This window comes from Chlorocebus sabaeus, chromosome 26 (genome assembly GCF_047675955.1).
Source record: "Chlorocebus sabaeus isolate Y175 chromosome 26, mChlSab1.0.hap1, whole genome shotgun sequence".
Classification (NCBI taxonomy): domain Eukaryota; kingdom Metazoa; phylum Chordata; class Mammalia; order Primates; family Cercopithecidae; genus Chlorocebus; species Chlorocebus sabaeus.
Window position 1 is genome coordinate 56039334 of NC_132929.1, and position 11156 is coordinate 56050489.

The following is an 11156-nucleotide window of genomic DNA, read 5'->3' on the forward strand; positions in this document are numbered from 1 at the left end:
CTAAAAATTAGAACACGAGGTCTAACAAACTACATAATTTTCTAATCTGTTCATTTTTACAAAAAAAAAAAAAAAAAAAAAAAAATTAACACTAGCTCCACGTTGAATCACTTACCTAATTTTCTTTGTTCAGAATATCGCAGAGTATCCTGCATATCAGGTTGCCATATCCATCAACCCCAAATGGCAAGCCAGAGAGAGAAGGCTGGGGAGGAGGCATCAGTGGAAATTCTAAGCAGCCAGGGGTACTGGAAACTGCAGACAGCACGGGAAAGAAGGAAGGAAGGAGGGAAGAGGGAAGGCGACCTGAGTCTGCTTCTAGCCTGAGTCTGCTTCTCAGTCTAGTCTGCAGTCTAGCCTAGTGACACGGAGGACTTTTGGGTAATGGGCACACCTTAAAAGTCTGCAGAAAAGATACCCCCTTCCTAATCATCATCCCATAATTAATTGCCTGGCTCCTGTGTTGAGCTTTACCCTTTGGCTGAATTTCCAGGCAGACTCCAAAAATGAAAACAAAAATGGCATATAGAGAAAATTACATACAATTTATTTATTAAATAGGGATAAAATTTCTGTAACTCTGGAAGGTCAAGTTACATCATCAAAGTTGTTTATTTAAAAGTAGAAGTATGTGTTGGCAATCGTTTTCTTACGAGTCAGAAAAATTAGGCCGGTTTCACAATATGGAGTGTCCTTTCTGGTCAACAGTATTGCTTCAGAAGAGATAGCATTTCACAGATCTTTCCTGTAACTTCTAGAAAAGTCATCCAGCCAGATTTAGGCTCAAGCTTCTTTACAAAGCCATTTTCCTGAGAGAATAAATTTAACATTTTAAAAAATCACTGGAGATTATGCTGGAATAAAAAGCAAAAATATTTTCATTTAAATAATGCAATAGTTAATCTTCTACCTCTTCTGTCCCTCTAAAGGAAGCATTGTGTAACGGAAACACAGTGTGACCTACATCTGTAATTTTAATTTTTGGTAGCCACATTTTAAAAAGTATAAAAATCGGAAAAATTAATTTTTAAGATATATTTAGTGATGATTTCAATATGTAATCAATGTCAAATCACTAATGAGATATTCTTTTTTTTTTTATAACAAACCTTCAAAATCTCATGAGTATTTAGTACTTACAGCACATTTTAATTCAGACTAGCCACATTTCACTACCATAGTGGACAGCAAGCACAGCTCTAGAGGATAAAAAGTCTTTTGTTGTTCTCGTTCTTGTTTAATTGTCCATTGATTTCAATGCACTTATATTTGTAATATGAATTCTATTATACAGTAAACTGCATTGTATTGAAACTCATGAGAACTCACAGTAAATCCAGATTAAACCAATACCTTTGAAGCTATGAAAAGGTTGATGGTTTCTTTTATAATCTACTCTCTTTGTGATTGGACATAGTTTTAAAAATATAGGATAACCCAATTAACTGGACATTTTATTTAATTTATCATCTATAATCATAAAATCCTCACTGAAAAGTACCTCTGAGATCATCTAGCCTAATGCCCTCTCTTAACAAATGAGGAAAGTGAGGTCCACAAAAAAAATAAGTTATCTAAGATTAGGTAACCCTTTGGTGCCTGGATCTGGATTAGAATGCAAACACCCTACTTCTTTCCACTCCATTCATTTCCAAACAAGTGCAAAAATATTCAAAAATTGTTAAAATAATTTTTTTCAAATATTCATTTAGCAAACATTTGTGTCTGCATCTTATAGGTTCCAGAACCTAGGGTTACAAATGCCTGCAAGTAGCTCAGAGCATAGTGTAACTTAATATTGAAACATAAACCAAGCATAACCCTTTGATAGTTGGGAGAGATTCGAGAGCTCTGTGGTGCCTTGGAATCATTTTATAAGCATCACTGGCAAAGCACATGAATACCACCAGCCAGGGGGATTTCATTTGAAAGATTGCCTAAGAAAGTCATTTTCTGCCTACATGTTAAGTGTGCATTGTGCTCTGAGACATGCTGTCATGCCTTGAGAGAGGAAGGAAACTGCCCCTCTCTCTTCTTCCTCTTTCCCTCCTGCCAGTCCATACTCATAGATTACACTCTAAGGAGGTATCCACTTCATTATGCTCCTTCCTAAACCCCATGTTTCACAAGTATCATGAGGCCCTCTGAAATGATTTTTATTATGATGATAATCATTGTCTATTATCATTGAGCAGTTAACATGTCATATACATCAATGTCTAAAGAAAGGACAGTGTACAAAGAAAATATTGATGAATTCAGCCAGATGAAGATTAAAACATTTTTTAAATATGAAAAACTAAAAAGAACAATACAGTAGGAAAATATTTACATATACCATGAAAGTGTTCATCCAAATGTGAGAGAAAATTCTCAGGCCCTTAATAGTTTAAAAAGGACAGACCATTAAAGACAGAAATATAAATCATTCACAAGTATATGGGAAAAACATTAATAGTAGTTAAAGAAATGTTCATTTTAACAAAGTTTTATTGTTTTTTAGACCTACTAAATTGGCTTTATTTGATGCCTATTAAACCCTCAAAATTATTAATAGTACCACCCACACTGATAAGGTTGCTATGACATTGTTCTATTGATATAATGCTTTTGGAAAGAAAATATGTTCCCAGTATGCTAGAATATTGTAATTCTACACACATCTTATGAACCGGTTATTGCACTGTTAGAAATTTATCATGAGGCAGTCTTCTAAAATATTGGAGGGTAGGGGGCACCAGAAAAGCATACCCATGCTTCACTATTGAAGTATTATATCTAAAAGGGGAAAACTCTGGGCGAAGTGGCTCAGAACTATAATGCCAGCACTTTGGGAGGCTGAGGTAGGGAGATCACTTGAGGTCAGGAGTTTGAGACCAGCCTGGCCAACGTGGTGAAAGTCTGTCTCTACCAAAAATATAAAAATTAGCTGGGCGTGGTGGTACATGCCTGTAATCCCAGCTACTGAGGAGGCTGAGGCAGGAGAATTGCTTGAACCTGGGAGGTGAAGGTTGCAGTGAGCCAAGATCAAGCCACTGCACTACAGCCTGGGTGATAGAGTAAAACTCCGTCTCAAAAAATTAATAAATAAATAAAAGGGGAAAAATCAAAACCAAATTGTCTAACAATTGGGAATTAGTTAAGTAAATTATGATATGACAAATTAATGAAATATTCTGTAGACATTAGAAATTAATGCCTAATGTTAACATGGAGTGAGACAGCGTTGAAAATATTTATATGTCACACCAAAAAACTCTTATGTACACCCTAATTATTGCATACAACGTCTGCATGTGGGTATGTTAGGGTGATGGGAGTGACTTTTCTTCCTTTCAAAAATGTTATTTTCAAATGTATTTTCTTTAATGATGCTATTTGTATCTCAAGACCATTATATGAAAATAAATATACAAATAAGGATTCAATATCCTATCAGTAATGTAGTAGTAAATAAGAATTGTTCAGGCTTTATTATTTCTGGGAATAGTGATAGTTTGTTAAATTCAGCTACCTTGGTTTCAACAAAACCTAAAGCATAAAATAATATATAGTATTGGTAATTCAAAGAAAATCAGAACCTCATAATTTTTAAAGATACAGGCAGCCAGGCACAGTGGCTCATGCCTATAATCCTAGCACTTTGGGAGGCTAGGGTGGTAGGATTGCTTGAGCATGGTAAGTCAAGGCTGCAGTGGGCCATGATCACACCACTGCACTCCAGCCTGGGTGGCAGAGCAAGACTTTGTATGAAAAAAAAAACAGGCAAATATCATGCTTTCTCACTTCTCTAAAGACTATTCCTTTGTTCACTCAGGAAATAGTCATTGAGCATTGGCCACATGCCAGAACCAGTTAAAGTGCTGGAAACACAGTGGTGAAGAAAGCATACAGGATCTCTGTCCTCACTAAGCTTATGTTCTCATGGCAGACACAGACGATAAACAGATAAGCACATAAATATGCAATGGGATGTCCAGTCATGAAAACTATTATGAAGGCAATAAAGTAGGGTAGGGAGACAGAGAGTGACAGTGGTACTTTCTTAGATGGGGTGATCAAGAAAGACTTCTCTGAGGAGAAGAATTCCTCGGAAGGGACACCTGAGCAAAAAGAAGAGGGAAGGCAGGCAAACTTCCAGCAGAAAATTATTCCAGGCAGAGGCAACAGCAAGTGCAAAGGCCTGGAGGATGGAGTGTACTTAGCTTATCCAAGGAGGCTGGAGCTGTGAGAACACAGAGGGATTCGTAGAAAATGAGATTTGAGAGACAGGTAGAGGCCAGGTTATAAAGGGCTTTGGGTAACTCATACTCAGGATGTTGTACTTTTGTTCCCAGGGTGAAGGGGCACCTTGGAGAGTTCTGATTCAGCCAAGATCCAATCTAATTCAAGTTTGTAACATCACTGTGGGTACTATGTGGAGAACAAATTATAGCCGATAAAGGATGGAACCATGGAGTCTGGCAGGAGGCTACTGACAGAGTCAAGTGAGAGAGGAAGGTGGCCTAGATGCACAGGGGATTACAGCATTTCAAGGGGCAGCCAGGGGGATTTGCTGATGGATGGATGTGGGCTATGAGAGAGAGGAGTGCAGGCTGACTCCCAAGGTTAAAGAACTAGCACTTAAGACAGCTTGACTGAGGGGCCCCAGAGAGGTGCTTTTCTCTAACTCCTGTGTCAGTATCATACATTTCTGCCTGACTTGAGGGTCATTTATTTTTCACTAAATGATTTTAAAATCTCAAGTAAAAATTCAAAAGAAACAGAAAAATTTTGCCCCAAAACTTATTTAATAAAAGGATATATATGAATACTTGGGATTATATCACCTTGCTGCTAGATCTTTATATGTTTGGAAATGCCTTTGCCAAACTGAATGATTAGTCAATCATCTCTGTGTCTCTGTGTGCCCATTTATTTGGCCTCAAATTAACCAGACTATTATTTAGGGTAAGAGGACAACAAAGAAAATAGAAACCTCTTGGCCTAACTCTATGACCCAAGCTTTAAAATGGTGGTTACTTGGAAAGCACCAACTCTGACGGTACATCCTATTTTCAGAAGGGCAAAGAATTACCTATCTAAACTTCCTGGAATTTCCCATATAACCCTCATAGTTGCATAGCTTGGAAAGCACTTTAAAAAAAAATGTTTTATAAGCCTTTAACTTTCCATTAAAGATAGGTATTACTGTTTTCATTAAATATTATATATAATAAATTATCATATGTCATATCATATTATTATATATATTATATAAGGAATCTGAGTCTCAGAGTACCTCAGTAACTTACCCAAGGTTATACCTCTAGTGAGGGAGAAAACCAGAGTTCAAATCTCCAGTTTCAGTGTTGCTTCACTGAATCATTCCATCAGCAAATACTTGTTGTTACCTTCTATGCAACAGGTCCTAGGCATGAGGTACACAGTGATGCATTAAGTAGACATGATTTCTCCCATGTGGAGCTGAGTGCAAAACATTCTTTTTACTCCCCCAGCATATGCAGAGGAGAATGCTTCATTGAAGGTGGAGGAAGTAAGAAGAGCCACCTGGTTCAAAAGGAAGGGTGATCCCAAGGGAAGAGACATGAGTTTCATCTCAGGATCATTCTAATGGTTTTTAAGAACCATCCTTTCCTCATGAATGCTGAAGGCAGCCAAACGGCACTAGCTCTCCTATCAGATCTTGTGAGAGCACATCCTTTCTCAGCACTTCAAATTAGGAGAGGGGACAGGAGGAAATCATGGTAAATGTGGAAGAGGAGAAAAAGAGAGATGAGAAGCCACAAAAAAAGAGGGCAGAAAGGCAGGCAGGCAAGAAAGACAAGCTGATAAAAAGGAGAAAGAGAATAAGGAAAGAGATTATGAGTCCTGTTACTGATAGACTAGTCTTGTTTCTTCCCATTAGGGGATCTGTTTTACATGGTAACTAGTATCTAACTGTATTTGATCATATAATTTATGGAAACGAAATAATAGATTCTCTCAATAGAAGCTAGGTAATACTACTGTTACTAACAACAACAACCCTAAACTTGTATTGAGTACTCATTTTCAGGAATTGTTCCAAGTGCTTTGTTTACATTAACTGATTTGATCCTTATACAAGTCCCAGGAGATAGGCTGCAATATTTTCCTGTTTTTACAGATGAGGAACCAAGGCTTAGGGAAGTTAAGAAACTTGTGTAAGTCCGAGGTCAGGAGATTGAGACCATCCTGGCTAACACAGTGAAACCCCATCTCTACTAAAAATACAAAAAAAAAAAAAAAAATTAGCTGAGCATGGTGGCAGGCGCCTGTAGTCCCAGCTACAGCCTCCCAGCTGCCTGGGAGGCTGAGGCAGGAGAATGGCATAAACCCAGGAGGCGGAGCTTGCAGTGAGCAGAGATCATGCCACTGCACTCCAGTCTGGGCAACAGAGGGAGACTCCATCTCAAACAAAAAAAGAAAGAAAAGAAAAGAAAAAAGAGAGAGAGAGAGACAGGAAGGAGGAAAGGGGAAGGGAAGGGAAGGGAAGGGAAGGGAAGGGAAGGGAAGGGAAGGGAAGGGAAGGGAAGGGAAGGGAGGGGAGGGGAGGGGAGGGGAGGGAAGGGAAGGGACAAACTTGTATAAGTGACACAGGTAGTAAGCACTTGAGCCCAGAAATGAAGCCAGGTCTGTCTGCTTCCAAGTTGGTGCTCCAAATATCTGTGCTGTACTCACATACTACATTCTTAATACAAAGTTTTCACAAAGTCTCTGGGTACTTTTAAAATTAAATTATACATTGTATGTTTTATGATCAGTGATTTCTTGAGAGTTTTTTCAGGCAAGTTAAAGCCAGTGCTCACATCTTGATAAAGTTGTGAGTGCCTCCTCTACTCTTACCTCTTCTTGTGGGCCACTGACTACTAGCATGAGGAAGTGATTGTGCCATTTCCCCTGAAATGAATCATTCAGGAGTAAATTCATTCATTTGAGCAGATTTGTCAACATCACTATGAAAAGAAGGTAACAGTTTTCCATGCCAGTTTGTACTGACCCAAAAAAGCACTGCTTTTCCTTAAGAAGATGAATGTCTCATCTGAGCTGGAAAAGCAGCACATAGATTGCTTTGAAGTGACATCTTCAAGAGTATTTATTTCATGTCTACAACCTGAACTATTCAGGTGGTTTTTTAAAAAAAAACATCACATAGATTGCTTTGAAGTGACATCTTCAAGAGTATTTATTTCATGTCTACAACCTGAACTATTTAGTTGTTTTTTTAAAAAAAAAAAAAAAAAAAGAGAGAGAGAGAGCTTGGAAACTTTCGAAAGGCTGAGTGTGTGCATGTGCAGGCAATGTGTGTATTTGTATCTACACTTGGGAGAGGTTCATCCGGCCACACTCATGTTTACATCTGTACCACCCTCAAAAGATGAGGGTACTGCTAGAAATTCTCAGAGACAATTCCACACCCTTTGCTAACAATGAGTTCCAGGAGCTCACAAAATTTACTGTGGAGAAGTTAAATTTTTAAGTAATATTTATTCACTGTCTGTGTGTTCCAAGTACTAAGCTAGGCATTGGGAATACAATCCAAACCCACAAAGAGCCTGCAAACTAGTAGAGTATTTCTCCGCAGGCTCATCTGTGGTCCTCTGTGCTAGAGAACGTTTGCCTTCACCTGAAATCTACACAGTGCTGCTGAAATTTCCACCAGTCCTCAAGTATAGCCTCCCACAGCCAACCAGAAGCAAACATGACAAAACATTTCGCATGCTTCACCCAGCCTCAGTCAGGCTGAGTTAGAAAGAACTAAGTTCCAGGAAGAAGGTGACTGAGAAAGGGGAGTAGCTGCAGTAAGCTCTATCATGCAGGAAGGCCTTAAACAAAACGAAAAAGGCATCAAGTAAAAGATCAATAAATTTGATGGCAACAAATTTTTAAACAGTTATAATGACTGAAGACATTGTCCGCTTTAAAGAATAATCAGCAGGCCGGGCGTGGTGGCTCACGCCTGTAATCCCAGCATTTTGGAAGGGTGAGAAGGGTGGATCATGAGGTCAGGAGATCGAGATCATCCTGGCTAACACAGTGAAACCCTGTCTCTACTAAAAATACAAAAAATTAGCCAGGCGTGATGGCGGGTGCCTGTAGTCCCAGCTACTTGGGAGACTGAGGCAGGAGAATGGTGTGAATCCGGGAGAAGGAACTTGCAGTGAGCTGAGATTGCGCCACTGCACTCCGGCTGGGGGGACAGAGCGAGACTCCATCTCAAAAAATAAAAAAAAAAGGGGGGTAATCAGCAAACTAAAGTTAACTGCCACATATATAAAAATAGTTTGTATCCAGAATATTCAAAGAATTCCTACAAATCAATAAGAGACCAAATAATAGGAAAATGGGAAAAGGCTGTAAACAGGCAATTCCCTGCATAAGATTTACAAATGATCAGTTAATATACGAAAAGATGCTCAAATGGAAAAAATATTTAACCTGACTGGGAATCAAGGAAACAACAATTAAAACAAGATAAACTCTGTAGTTTTTTAGCCCAACAAATTAAGGAAATTATAACAGATTGCTACAAACTAACCTTAGTCAGCAGGGTGGGGAGAAACGGATACTCTAACAAGCTGCTGATGGGAGTGAAGCTTGGTGGAGCCACTTTGGAAGGCAAGGACCTAGTAAATTAAAAAATGAAGGCCGGGCGCGGTGGCTCAAGCCTGTAATCCCAGCACTTTGGGAGGCCGAGACGGGTGGATCACAAGGTCAGGAGATCGAGGCCATCCTGGCTAACCCGGTGAAACCCCGTCTCTACTAAAAAATACAAAAAACTAGCAGGGCGCGGTGGCGAGCGCCTGTAGTCCCAGCTACTCGGGAGGCTGAGGCAGGAGAATGGCGTAAACCCAGGAGGCAGAGCTTGCAGTGAGCTGAGATCCGGCCACTGCACTCCAGCCTGGGCAACAGAGTGAGACTCCGCCTCAAAAAAAAAAAAAAAAAAAAAATGTAGGCCACCATGACCCAGCATCTACAACCCAACATCCACCCTGGAAAACTACACGCACGCACGAGGAAAAATGATATTCAATAAAGCATTGTGTGTGATAACAAACTTGAAATAACCTAAACAGCTATCAGCTACAAATGGCCACTCTACAGCATTTACATACAATAGAATATACATAGCACTCTTAATAATACTATTTTAAATAACTTTGGATAAAAAAATTTGCAGAAGTACTACCATGTACTGTTTTTACATATATCCATGTAAATATATGTATGCAAAATCTTTATGTATATATAAAATACATAAACATGTATATACTATATATATGCTTACATAAAATATTTTACATAAAACATTTACAAAAAGTTTTTTTACAAAGAGGTATTATGTTAGCCTGGCCAACATTGTGAAACCCCATCTCTTCTAAAAATAAACACCAAAAAAATTAGCCAGGCATGGTGGCAGTCACCTGTATTCCCGGCCGCTCCAGACGCTGAGGCAGGAGACTCACCTGAACCTGGGAGACAGAGGTTGCAGTGAGCCAAGATTGTGCTGTTGCACTCCAGTCTGGGCGACAGAGTGAAACTGAATTAAAAATAAATAAATAAATAAATAAATAAATAAATAAATAAATAAGAAAGAAAGAAAGGAAGAAATAAGAACTTACATTACCAAAGCCCTAAAACCTACATTCTTTTACGAGTTCATTTTTGCTACTAAAAACTAGTGCAACAGGAGTCACATACAATGTACTTTGGCTAGTACAGATAATTACTACAAGAAACAGCGTATTATGGTAACACAAACCATTTACATTAAGCCATTACTTAATTCTGCTATTTACTGCCAAAATTGTCTTTTTCAAATATCATGCCAAAATTACATGAATTTATATAGTTGGAGACATGTTCCTAGCAGAAGGGCAGGGAGGCAGGGGTCTGGGTAAGGGGAAGGAGAAGGCAAGTAGCCCTTTTGGGCTACCAGGGCATCAGGACCAGGTTCCCTGAGCAATTTGGCACAGGGATTTGAATGCAGGGTAGCCTCAAAGATGGGACAGAGGAGCAGTAGCAACATTAGCCATCCAAAAGGTTCACAGGATGTGAGCAATACTGCTTTGGGTTCCTTATCTGATATTCCTAAAAAACAAAGTTGCTGCTGTTTTTCACAAAAACAGACTACATAGTTTATTTGGGTAAATATGATAAACGTTTTAATAGTTACACTTGTGCAATTTCATTTTCTAAATGTAAAGTTAGGCTGGATGCAGTGGCTCACGTCTGTAATCCCAGCACTTTAGGAGGCCAAGGCAGACGGATCACCTAAGGTCATGAGTTCGAGACCAGACTGGCCAACATGGTGAAACCCTATCTCTACTAAAAATACAAAAATTAGCCGGACATGGTGGCAGGCCCCCGTAATCCCAGCTACTTAGGAGGCTTAGGCAGCAGAATCACTTGAACTTGGGAGGTGGAGGTTGCAGTGAGCCGAGATCAGGCCACTGCACTCCAGTCTGAGCGACAGAGTGAGACTCCATCTGTAAATAAATAAATAAATAAATAAATAAATAAATAAATGAAAAGTTAAGAATAAGAGGCATTCTAAACCACTTTTGGTCATGGATGCTATCCAAGAAATTTTTTTTGTACAATTAAATTGTTAAATTTAAAACAAACAAGTATAATAGATCATAAAATCATATCAGCTGTCTTGGGTTCCAATTCCATCAAAAATGCATATCTAAACTTATTGAAACCAAAATTTCTCCATCTGTGACGTATAATCTTACTAGCACTAAGTAACAAGGAAAACATCAATGGCTTTTAATGTATCAGGTTATATTGTGATCCCTACATGACCACGGGGTAATGAAACTGATAAATTTTATCAGTAGAATTTTTTAAATTATAAAAGCAGTTCATGTTCATATGAGAAAACTTAGAAATCACAAAAAGTACAAGGAAGAAGTTTAAAACAAAGTGCTTCTATAATCCTACGAAACAGAGCCATGCCAGTATTTTGGTTAATTTTAAAACTGATTTTTAAAATCAGACTCTAGATCTAGACAGTATTTTCTTCTTTAATTCATCATGGGGAGAGTACCAATTCAATACTGCCATTATTCAGAATCTGTGTGAAATACCTCATCTGTAACTGGCATAAGGGTCATGTAAGAAATTTG

The 11156-nt window shown here is 38.6% G+C and overlaps 1 protein-coding gene across 2 annotated transcripts in view; it reads right to left on the reverse strand.

Annotated features, from left to right (window-relative positions):
• The window catches only part of MTHFS (methenyltetrahydrofolate synthetase), a 60703-nt gene extending 51194 nt beyond the window's left edge, over nucleotides 1-9509 (reverse strand). The window contains exon 1 of one of the 2 annotated variants that reach the window (XM_073012381.1): nucleotides 9489-9509. The gene's annotated coding sequence lies outside the window, so the exon portion shown is untranslated. Of the gene's footprint in view, nucleotides 1-115; nucleotides 136-9488 lie in introns of those variants that run through there. The other variant, XM_073012379.1, reaches the window with a different exon arrangement.
• Nucleotides 9510-11156: the final 1647 nt, after the last annotated feature.